The sequence below is a fragment of the Lonchura striata genome, chromosome 3 (assembly GCF_046129695.1).
Source record: "Lonchura striata isolate bLonStr1 chromosome 3, bLonStr1.mat, whole genome shotgun sequence".
NCBI classification, from domain to species: Eukaryota; Metazoa; Chordata; class Aves; order Passeriformes; family Estrildidae; genus Lonchura; species Lonchura striata.
The window spans coordinates 43,326,892-43,337,010 of record NC_134605.1 but is presented as its reverse complement, the minus strand read 5'-3'; the positions used below and the strand labels follow the sequence as shown (position 1 = coordinate 43,337,010).

The 10,119-nt window shown below is 49.3% G+C and overlaps 1 long non-coding RNA gene across 1 annotated transcript; it reads right to left on the bottom strand.

Annotated features, from left to right (window-relative positions):
• Positions 1–2,173: 2,173 nt before the first annotated feature.
• LOC116183397 (uncharacterized) lies at positions 2,174–6,596 on the bottom strand. Its single transcript, XR_004148020.2, has 2 exons — positions 6,540–6,596; positions 2,174–2,487 (listed from the first exon to the last, which is right to left on the bottom strand). It is a non-coding gene; the product is annotated as an uncharacterized LOC116183397 (long non-coding RNA).
• Between the last annotated feature and the right edge of the window lie 3,523 nt (positions 6,597–10,119).

The window sequence follows — 10,119 nt, the reverse complement described above, 5'->3', positions numbered from 1 at the left end:
AAAGTCATTAATACACTGATTACTCTCTCAGCATGACCAGGACAGCTGACCCAAACAGGCCAAAGGGATATTCCACACCATAAAACATTATGCCCAGTGTATAAACTGGGGGGAGATGCCCAGGAGCCAATGGTCACTGCTTGTGGGTAAGCCAAGCATCAGTCAGTGGATGGTGAGCAATTGTACTGTGCAGCACTGGTTTCTCATGGGTTCTATTCCTCTCTTCCTCTCATTTTTATTGCTATCATTATATGTTATTATTGTTATTATTATAATTGGTATTATTATATTTCACTTTATTTCAATCTACCCACAAGTTTTACCTGTTCTTTTCTCCTGTTTCTCCTCCCCATCCTACCAAGGAGTGAGAGGATTGAGCAAGGACTACATGGTGCTGAGTTGCTAGCTGGGGTTGAACCATGACACCAGTTTAAAAAGACATTTGTATCAGAGGTTTATGGATGCTCTTTGATGGCTTCTCTATCAGGAAGGGATTACCTTTTGCAGAACCAAACTTCTTCCTGGGGTGCTCATAAACCTATTGCCCAGTCATTAATCCATGTGTCATCCATCACATAGGAAATGCCAGTATGACAGATTCCAGATCCTGGCACACAGTTTGTGAGTTCCCATTTCCTGCAATATTTTTTCCCTAAACTTTGTGCTCTTCAGAGGAGGCACTTAATCTTCACAGCCTGCAAGGTGTCAGTGTTTCATGATGAACACATGAGGATGGGTGTTGTTAGCAGCTGCCTCCACCCATCCTCTACATTGTGCTGTACAGAGTACAATGTCAGCACTCTTGCTGACAAAACAATGAGCACCCAGCTCCCGTGTGGTAAGGGGTAAGCTGCACCTTCACACTCCTGTGTCACTGTAGGACACGTGAAAGCACGATGCGAGCCGCTGCTATTGCAAAGGTAAAAAAGAGGAAGACTTATTTCTGACTCTAACATTTATAATTTTCCAAAGGTGACAGTGGATTGGAGGGTGAACATACCACCTCTCCAACGACATTGGACAAACTACCAGTACATCAAGTTTCTCTGCCTCTATGAAGGAATGCAAAACAATAGGTTGTTTGCAGAAAGTTGTGTGAGAAAGTTCTCTACAAAAATGTAAACTCAGAAGGCTTTAGAAAATCTTAAGAATCAGGGCGACACTCCTGCTCAAGTTTCTCCTTCACAGTGCAACCCTCCCCATCCAACAGTTTGTGTGTGCATCCCCCAGTGCCTGGGGAGGGGGCAGCCACAAGGCTTGGAAACTGACTGGGGACCACTTGTGTAAGAAGACTTGTGACAGAAGTGTGCAGAGACACCCAGCAGAGTTGTACTTCAGACAACCAGCTGATATTGTACTTCACACGTTACCTGAGGCTGATGTAAGCAGATGCCTGGATGTGGCTGCCGGGCACCTTCCCCATGCCACAATCTAATCTTGACACGTACAGTGCAGCAACAACCAGGCAACAGGGCCCAGCATCCCAAACCAGTTCCAGATACACTGCGCAGCTCCAGGGCAGGATGCTGGGACTGTCCCGGGTAAAGAGCAACTCCTCCCTCACCCCTCCAGCTACAGCCAAGCAGCTCCGTATGTGCCAGACAAGAATCATCTCCTGTCCTCGACACAGCAGCTCTGGATATTCTCAGTGTAGCTGTATAAACATTATTATTAATTTAATCCTAATGAGTTTTGGCTTCAATATCTCACGGCAGAGATTTCCATGTACTGAGAATAGCCAGTTATTAAATGATTCCTAAATGAGGAAGTACAACATTTATGAGGCTGATACTAACATTAGAATTTCCTCTCTCGCATACTTTGCTGCACTTCACCTTCATTAAAAAATGAATTAAAACCACCATTTGAATCATAACACTGAAATTCCAAACATGCTTTTTTTTTCCTTTTAAAGCACTTTTCCCTGAGGATCTTATTTATGCCTCTTATTCCCTATTATTGCTCTTCTACATGTAGCAAACCAGGTAGCTGGGTACGTCAAGAGTTTCTGACCAGATCCATGACACGTGACTGATTGATGCCAAACCTCAGGAGTCCCAGCTTCCTCCACTACCCCCTTTGAAAGGGAGCACCATTCCCACCAGGGAGGACATCAGCCAGGGCTGGGAAACAGCCTTATTTCTGTCTGAAATAACCACAGTGAAGTCAAGAGCAGAGAGATAGCCTGAGTTTTATGCAAAAAGTAGCAGGTAATGAAAAATGAGCATGGATGTTATTTTGCAGAGTATGATCCATAAAAACACTGGGTAATCACATGGGTCATTTACACATGGTTTTGACTTGCATTCTTTTGCCATTGCATGTCTCCCTAGCTCCAGGCAGTAAGGGGAATAGTGGACAGTTTATATGCAGTAGGAGTGGAAAAATTACATGTCAACATATCTTTCAGATCCACAGACTGGCTTCCAGCCAGATCAGGAGCTGTCAGGGTCTGAAACTGGGCTGCTGAGTTTGCTTGGGCAAAGTCTGAAGGAGAAAAAAACCAGGGAAAAGAAATAAGATTGCTTCATAAAGAGAAATGCATTTTTAAAGTATTTGACAGCATAAACTACAAATCAGCAAGAAAATTTTGCCAGATAGGGAAAAACGCGGTCTTTTAAGACATGTAAATTCTGCTTTCACCTAGATCAGTGTATCTTTGCCAAATACTGGGTGTAGCTGTCCCAGTCACTTCACAAAACAAGCCATCATGCTGTTCATAGCAGCCTGGTTAATCCTGCAGATGCAGGTTCTTTGGTTTCACGGGTTATAATCCTTTTTAGGCCTACACCAGCTGCCCACAGGGTAACTCTGTCATAGAAGAAGGATCAGAAGAGTTGGTTCAAATGCTCTTAGGGACAGGCTAGTTGGAAGTAGTGCACACAGCTGCAGAAGTCTCCCAGAACTGCCTGATCCTGGTATCCAGAGTTCTGGGAAACTTGACCACAGCTGTTGTGAGTTGCAACCTGCTGGGGAAGCCCTGCAACCCCTCTCTGGCAGCTCAGATCACAAATCCTGTTGTTTATGTAAGTCTCACATTTTCCTTGGAGCAGCTTGAATATTGTTGCTGTTACACCTTAGTGGCTGTGCCTCTAAGAACCTGCAGCAGCAGAGCTCACAGCAGCCTTAGCAGCTCCTGTGTCTTGTCAAAGGTCCATGCTTTCCACACACCTTGCTAAAAGATTAAAAGAGAGATGCAGTTCCTTGGGTTGTGTGCTAGGAATGTGGCCAAGAGCAGGGAGAGGCATTTCCCACCCCTGAGTGCCTTCTGGCTTCTGCAGTCCTGAATCTCGGACTGGGCACCCAGTGAGGCTGGCTGTTCACACAGCTCAGCTCCCAATTTTAAATTGTCACAGTGGCAAAGAATAAAGTCCATACTGGTATCAGCTCTTTTCTCTTTTTTTTTTTTTTTCCTGGCCCCTTAAGGTTGCAAGGTTGCAGACCACTGTTGACTGGTCAAATGAACAGTTCCTAGTGAGGGAACAGATCTTACAGCCAGCACTAACGGGGTGCTTGTCAAGGCACTGCCCCCAGCAGCACATTTGCAGGCTGCCTACTCAGTCTGAGAAAAGTCCAAGTTTACATGCCAGCTGAGTAAGAGGCAGGAGAATTGGGAGATATTTCCCGTCTGTCCCTTTTTATCTCATTCTTGTGCAGCCCCAGTGAGCAGCAGGCTCACTGGTGACCTCTGGGTCTCTGCTCAGCAGCTGCCTGTCCCATGGCCAAGGCAAAGAGCTGGCTTCCAGATGTGCAGCTCCACAGGCAATGCTGGACACCCAACTCTCAGCTACAGCCTGAGTGTTTTTCATGATGGATGTGGGTTTCCCACAGCTCCTTACAAACAGTGGGGTGTGGGCACATGTAGAAGGGACTGCTCACCACATCTCTTTTTCCCAAGAGTCTGGTGAATGGGGAGTAAATCCAGAGCTGGCTGCTCTCTAAAAGTCCACATATATTCCCTCCAAACTAAAGGCTTTGTTAAAGGCTTGGGCCCACAGTGGGCACCTGCATTCACCTCTCTTTCACCATGCTTTAAGGGGACAGTTCAAAACAAAGAAACTCAATCTGAAAATGCCTGGGTTTTTAATTCTGTCAGGAATGACTTGTGTCATTTATGAAATTCCCCTGAAAGAAAGGATAAACAGGGATTGAGGCAATTCACCCTGTGGTGGGATCTTGCTCCTAAAAAAAGTTGTCAAGGCAGACCTGCATCATGCTCCAAGTAGCAGAGTCCAACACAGTCACCTGCAGTGTGCAAGACATTCCAGAGTTCTCGGTAACACCTGCAGGGTGCCACCTCCATAAGTCATGGCAGGAGGCAGCCTGAGTGCACCCACTGAGGGAGAGAAAGATCATGGAGAAGTATCTGTACCCACACACTTTCCTTCAGTCTTATCTCAAGCTTATATGGCCACCCAAAGCTGCTCTTGGCTCATACTCCCTTCCCTCTGGAGCTCTGGGGCAGCCATCTGGCCACTGGACAGGGTTACTTTTGCTGTTGTTTCTGCTCATATTCCTTTTTCAATCCCAGCACATCTTTCTCGCCTTCTTTTGGGATGACACCCAAGAGGTTGGTACAGTATTTGCCACAAGCAAGGGATTCAAAATATCCACCATTTAAAGACTATGTCTGAGAAACCATCTGTCACTGAGAGAACATAAACTTTTGGGGGAAAACACCTGTGCTGTAACCTGCTCCCTATCTCACAGGAGTAAGGTAGTGCTGCTGAAGTGATGAGTTCTGGAAGATCAGTCCTTCAGACCATCACTGCTGGGCTGGAGTCAGCCTCTGGGTGATGGGGACAGAAGCTGTTCCTATGGCTTTGGGATGTTTTTTCCAGCATAGGAACCCATGCCTTGCAATTCCCCATATGGCAGCCCAGTGCCAGGCCTGCATCTAACAGCAGCTTGCACAGTGATGGATCAGTTTCCCAAGCAGTAAATTGATGGGTGATAACAAATGATCTGTAGAGAATCATTTAATGCTTGAAAAAGCTTCAAAGATTTTGCAATGAGAAGGCTTGGGAGCAAGGCTGGCTCAAGTTCATATTACCAAATCTGGTTTTAAACACCAGAAATTATTGGCAGCTCAGTGCTGGCTCTGGGCTGATATCACTGTCAGTTTGTGAAATCTCTAATCTCATTGTTCCTCCCCCTGGAAACAAATGTATGGCAGGTACATCCTTCTCACTCTCAGGATTTTTTCAAAGAGGAGCGCAGAGGAAAGAAAGAGAAAACAATTTCTATTTCTGCTCCTTGTTTTTCCATGTGGAATGTGTTTGGAGAACTGTTTACCTGGGGTGATTGCTTGATTGGATTCTGGTGAGATTGTTTGAGCCTGATGGCCAATCCAATCCACCTGTGTCTGGACTCGAGAACAGGGTCACAAGTTGTAAGTTAGAGATGGTAGTTAGAACAAGTAGGTTTGTAGTTTTAGTGTTGCCTTTATATAGTATATTAATGTATTATAGTATAGTTATAATAAAGAAATCATTCAGCCTTCTGAACTGAGTCAGACATCATCATTTCTTCCCAGCAGGTTCACCTGCATTTACAATACACATGGGGTGAAGGAGGATGCCACAATGGGGGCAAAAGGAAAACTATGCAGGGAGCTTCTGAGAGGGGCTTACCTGCCCTCAGCAGTACCCTGCACTTGAGCACGAGTCCCAGCTTCTTGGCAGGGCCCTGCAAAATTTCATCCCAAATAAAGCCAGTCACATCAAGGGTTCAGCTCTGAACAGGGGTAAGGCTCAGCTGCTGAGCTGAGTTTCTAAACTGCTTCCAAAATTGCACAGGGGCAGCAGAAAAAATGGGAAATGGTGGCGAGGAAGGCAAAGGCGAGCTGGAAAATCACAAGCAGTAGGCTGGGCACAGGCTGACAGCTCCCCCTCCTCTGCCTTGTGGCACATTGGTTTGTTCTCACTTTTACCCATCTGGGACAAGTGCTGGCTTGGAGGACGAGCAATGGGGTCCCATTGTCCCTGCCTCTCACCCCAAAGACACTGCTTTCACTGGCTCTGTGAGACAGTGCAGGGGGGACCTTGCAGGGAGCTTTCCTGTGGGGAACCTGGTGGAAACAAGCAGTTCAGACTCAGGGAGAGGCATCCCTAATATGGTCTCAGCCACACTGACTGGCTGGGGGCTCCTGGGGGAGGAATGGAGCCCCTTATAAAAGTACCCAGGTCCTCCCACAAAGGCAAACCTCCCTGGACTTCAGCAGGGCTACGCTGAAGCTTGCTTGATATGGGAATTTCATCCACCCTTTGGAGATTATCCAAGCTTTCTTGGGTTTCATATGGCATGAGGTGATGGCCTGGTCTGTGTGTGAGCTGGCAGATGCCAGCAGAGAAAGCCCCTTTTCAAGCAGCACACGGCTCCTGCCAGCATCACTGTGGGAAGGAAACCTGCTGGTATCCCCCTGCCATGGGCTCCTGCCTTGCTCCCTGCTCCCCTCTCCCTGCCAAAGTAGCAGCAGCACATGCCTCAAAAGGTGCCACCCTTTGCCACCCAGTGCCACCACGCCAGCCCCCACTCACTGCTCTCCACAGCAGAACCGGCAGCAGCTCCTCTTCGCTGTTGCTTCTTCCAAATATGCTCAGGGGCCCGGCTGTGCGCTATAATCACCCCATGCACACCCTGAGCAGCCTCCTCGGCACAGGAGCCACGTGTGGGAAATGCCCTGACCTGCAGCGCTGACCAGGGCTGGGCCCTGCCTGCGCCAGGGCGGCAGCAAGCGCGGTACACCTGGGGTCACACCCCCACCACCGGAGGCGGGGAGGTGGAATAATCACTGCGGGAATAATCCACCCCTGCAGCTCCAGAGGGCCGGGCCAGGGCTGGAGCTCACTGGAGCTGGGGTGGCTGGAGCACAGAGGTCCAGCCCCAGATGTTCCCTATAGCACACGTGGAGGACGCTTGGAGAACACGCGTGCCAGAGGAACGCTGCTGGGATGTCCAGCCCAAAAGGCAGCGCAGCTATCCCACATGGCCAACACGAACGAGTAGCAGAAAGGATGGTGCTTTTCTAACAGGTATTGTCTGGCTCGTTTCAAACAAACATTTTACTCGGTTAGAGAGCAGCTCCCTGACTTGCTCAGAAATACAAACCCATTATCTGCTGGCTGTGTGTCGGGGCAGACCGCGGCAGGAGCGCCACAGACATGCCAGCGATCACACTGCCGTTGCTCGTTCAGAACAGGGCAGCCGGGGGCAAACGCAGCCCCCCAAAATAGCGCTCAGAGTGGGGAGCCAGCCCGGGCAGCCGTGGGCTTAGGAAAGAGAAAGAGCCTTGAACAAAATGTCAGCACCATGGAGGCATTTGCTCAGGTCTCACGGAGGATGGAAATGCATGGCACACCTTTAAATGGACATAAAATGTGCCATCAGCGGGGTGGGATCTATTTTTAACCCCTTAGCGTCTGCAGATGTGCAAACCCCCTGAGAGCAGCTCTCGGCAGCTAGGGAGAGGCGTGTGATCAGCCTTTTGGCTACCGGGCTGGGAAATGCCACCGCAGCCAGGGTTCGTTTATCCCCCAGTGAGGAGGGAGATTAAAGTCTTATCGTGCCCCTTCCTTCCTTTGCCTTGATAGCAACCCCGGCCAGCAGCCTGAGCACACCCAAACGTGCTAAGCACTGCGAACCGCTCACCAGCTTTGCAGCTTTCTTTTTGGAAAAGGACTTTCTGGGCGTGCGTAAATGCCCTCGACATCCCCCCAGCTCTGCCTGAGGGAGCTGGAAGAAATGCTGCTGCAAGGCAAGGAAAAGCCAGGCAGCCTGGGGAGGGGGAGGCGCACGCCGGTGACCCGCTGGTGGCTGCCGGCGGCGGGACAGCCCTGCGGCAGGGGCTCAGCCCTTCTGTCAGCGCCGCTGTGAGGCCGCCAGAGCTGCATGTCAGCCATCCCGGCCTGTGGTCTGGCACTGTCCCGCACCCCCGGCCCCTGCTGCGTGGCCAGCAGGCGACACACATCCGCCAGCTCAAGCCCCTCCAGTTGTGTAGTTAGTTGAAGCACCAGCCTACCTTGGCGGGGAGCAGAGTGTGTATCTGCAGCCTCTCACATGGTACAGCGTCTTGTAAAATCGCCCATCGTGTTTTAAGGGTTTCCTCATCACTTCCTGGGAGGAAATCCAGCTGTTCAGCAATCCCAATACCGATTTAAAATACAGAAAAGCAAACACTACCACTGTTTCCCCAAGGTCTCTTCAGATTAAATTTTAAATACATTTGTCTCCAGACACCTGTTTTTCCCCTCTAGTGCTCTCCATCCTAACCCACTCCAGCAAAGCAGCCTCCTCACAAGCACAGTCACCAAAAAGGCCAGCTGCAATCAAAAAGCAGCTGTGGATCCTGCAGCATCCGTACAAGAAGGGTACCTCGGTTCTGCTGTCACATGGCTTAGCACTCAGATTTCAGTTCTCGGAGGATGGGGAGCAAGCAAAACCTTTGCCCAGTGGGAAAAGACCCAGCCTGAAACACAGCATCCCTCTGAGGCACCAGAAATTATCTTGAGAATGGTTTTGACAAATGGACGCTCTTGAAAAGAACCTGTGCACCACTTGTGAGCTGCTCCCCTAGAGAGTGCTGACATCTGCATGTATTGTTTATAATGAATTATCCACTCAGCACGGGGAACCTGTTGGCTCTGGAGAGCAGTGTTAGGCTGGCTTTCATCTCTCCAGCCTGAGTGGGAATCCAGCCTGAGCCTCCTGTGAACCAGACTTCTCCCTGCAAAAATCCACCCTGGTGACCTGACCCCCTTTATCCCTGCCACCTCACACTAAGTGAGCCATCTATGTCCAGGATCCAGGAACCTCATTGTAAGCATCAGCCAGGCTGCTTCTCGAAAATGACGTGCTGATTTTGCCACTGAAGGGGGCCAAGGGTGGTGTAGAGGGCTGTTTCTGGAGCAGAAAAGGAGCCGGTTGTGGAGCTTGTCAGATCTTGCCCCAGCACCGACATTCACCTGCCTCCCCACTTGCCCTGGGCCAGAGCTGATGGACACCATGAGAAACATGGGGGATACAGAACTAGCAAAGCTTCACTGAGCCAAGCTCACAGGAGAAGCTTACTGAAGCATTTTGCTAGCAGTGGCTGCTGAGGCAGCTGGCTTTACTCCTGAGAGAGGAGGCTGGGAGTTTGGGGCTCTGGCCTGTGCTCCTGACACTCTTACAGCTGTGTGAGCACCCTTGTCAACCCCACAATTCTATGGTCCCTATGCCCTACAAGACCAGAGAAACATATTCCTCTGGCTCAAATGAATGAAACACTCATTCATTTGTAGGTGTAGAGCCCATATGACTGCTTCCAAATGCTGTCCCCGGGGTGCTCAGACCCATTGTCTGCTCCAAAACCTCTTTGGAGAAAGGCACTCAGGGTAGGTGAATGAACACTATGGCATTTCTGCCTTGCTGAGCTGAACCAGAAAGAAACTGGCTTCCTATTAAGTCCTTCAGAGCCAAACCATGTCCAGCAGAAAGCAGTTAGCTCCTGCACACAGAAAGAGATGAGCAGGAATAAAACCAGTTCCTTCAGTCACTAAAATCTCAGAAAGAAGGGATGCTGTAACGAGATTGATCTGCATTCCAAGGTGCTGGATTTGACTGAGGAAGTTTTCTTCACAGTGGCAGGTATGTTTTGGATTTGTGCTGAGTACAGGGTTGATAATATCAAGATGTTCTTGTTATTGCTGAGCAGGGCTTACACAGACCCAAGAGCTTTTCTGCTTTTGGTACTGCCACACTGGTGAGGAAGCTGGGGCACAATGGGAGTCTGGGGGGGACACATCCAGGACAGGTGACCCCCTCTGATCAAAGTGACATTGCAGACCATATGACATCATGTCGGAATAGAAAGTGGGAGAAAGAAGGAGGAAGGGGGGGACATTTGGAGTGAAGGCATTTATCTCCCCAGGTAACCATTACATTTGATGGGGCCTCGCTTCTGCAAAGGCAGGCTCAGGATGTACATGTGTCCCACATTCAGCCCTCATCTCTCATTTACTGGTCATTTGCAGATGACCTCTATGGAAAAAGGACTGGCAGGGGAAAAAACTTCATCCAAACCACTCTCTAAAAGCAATTTGCATGTGTTTGTCTCACCTTGCCTGTTGTCTGTGAAGA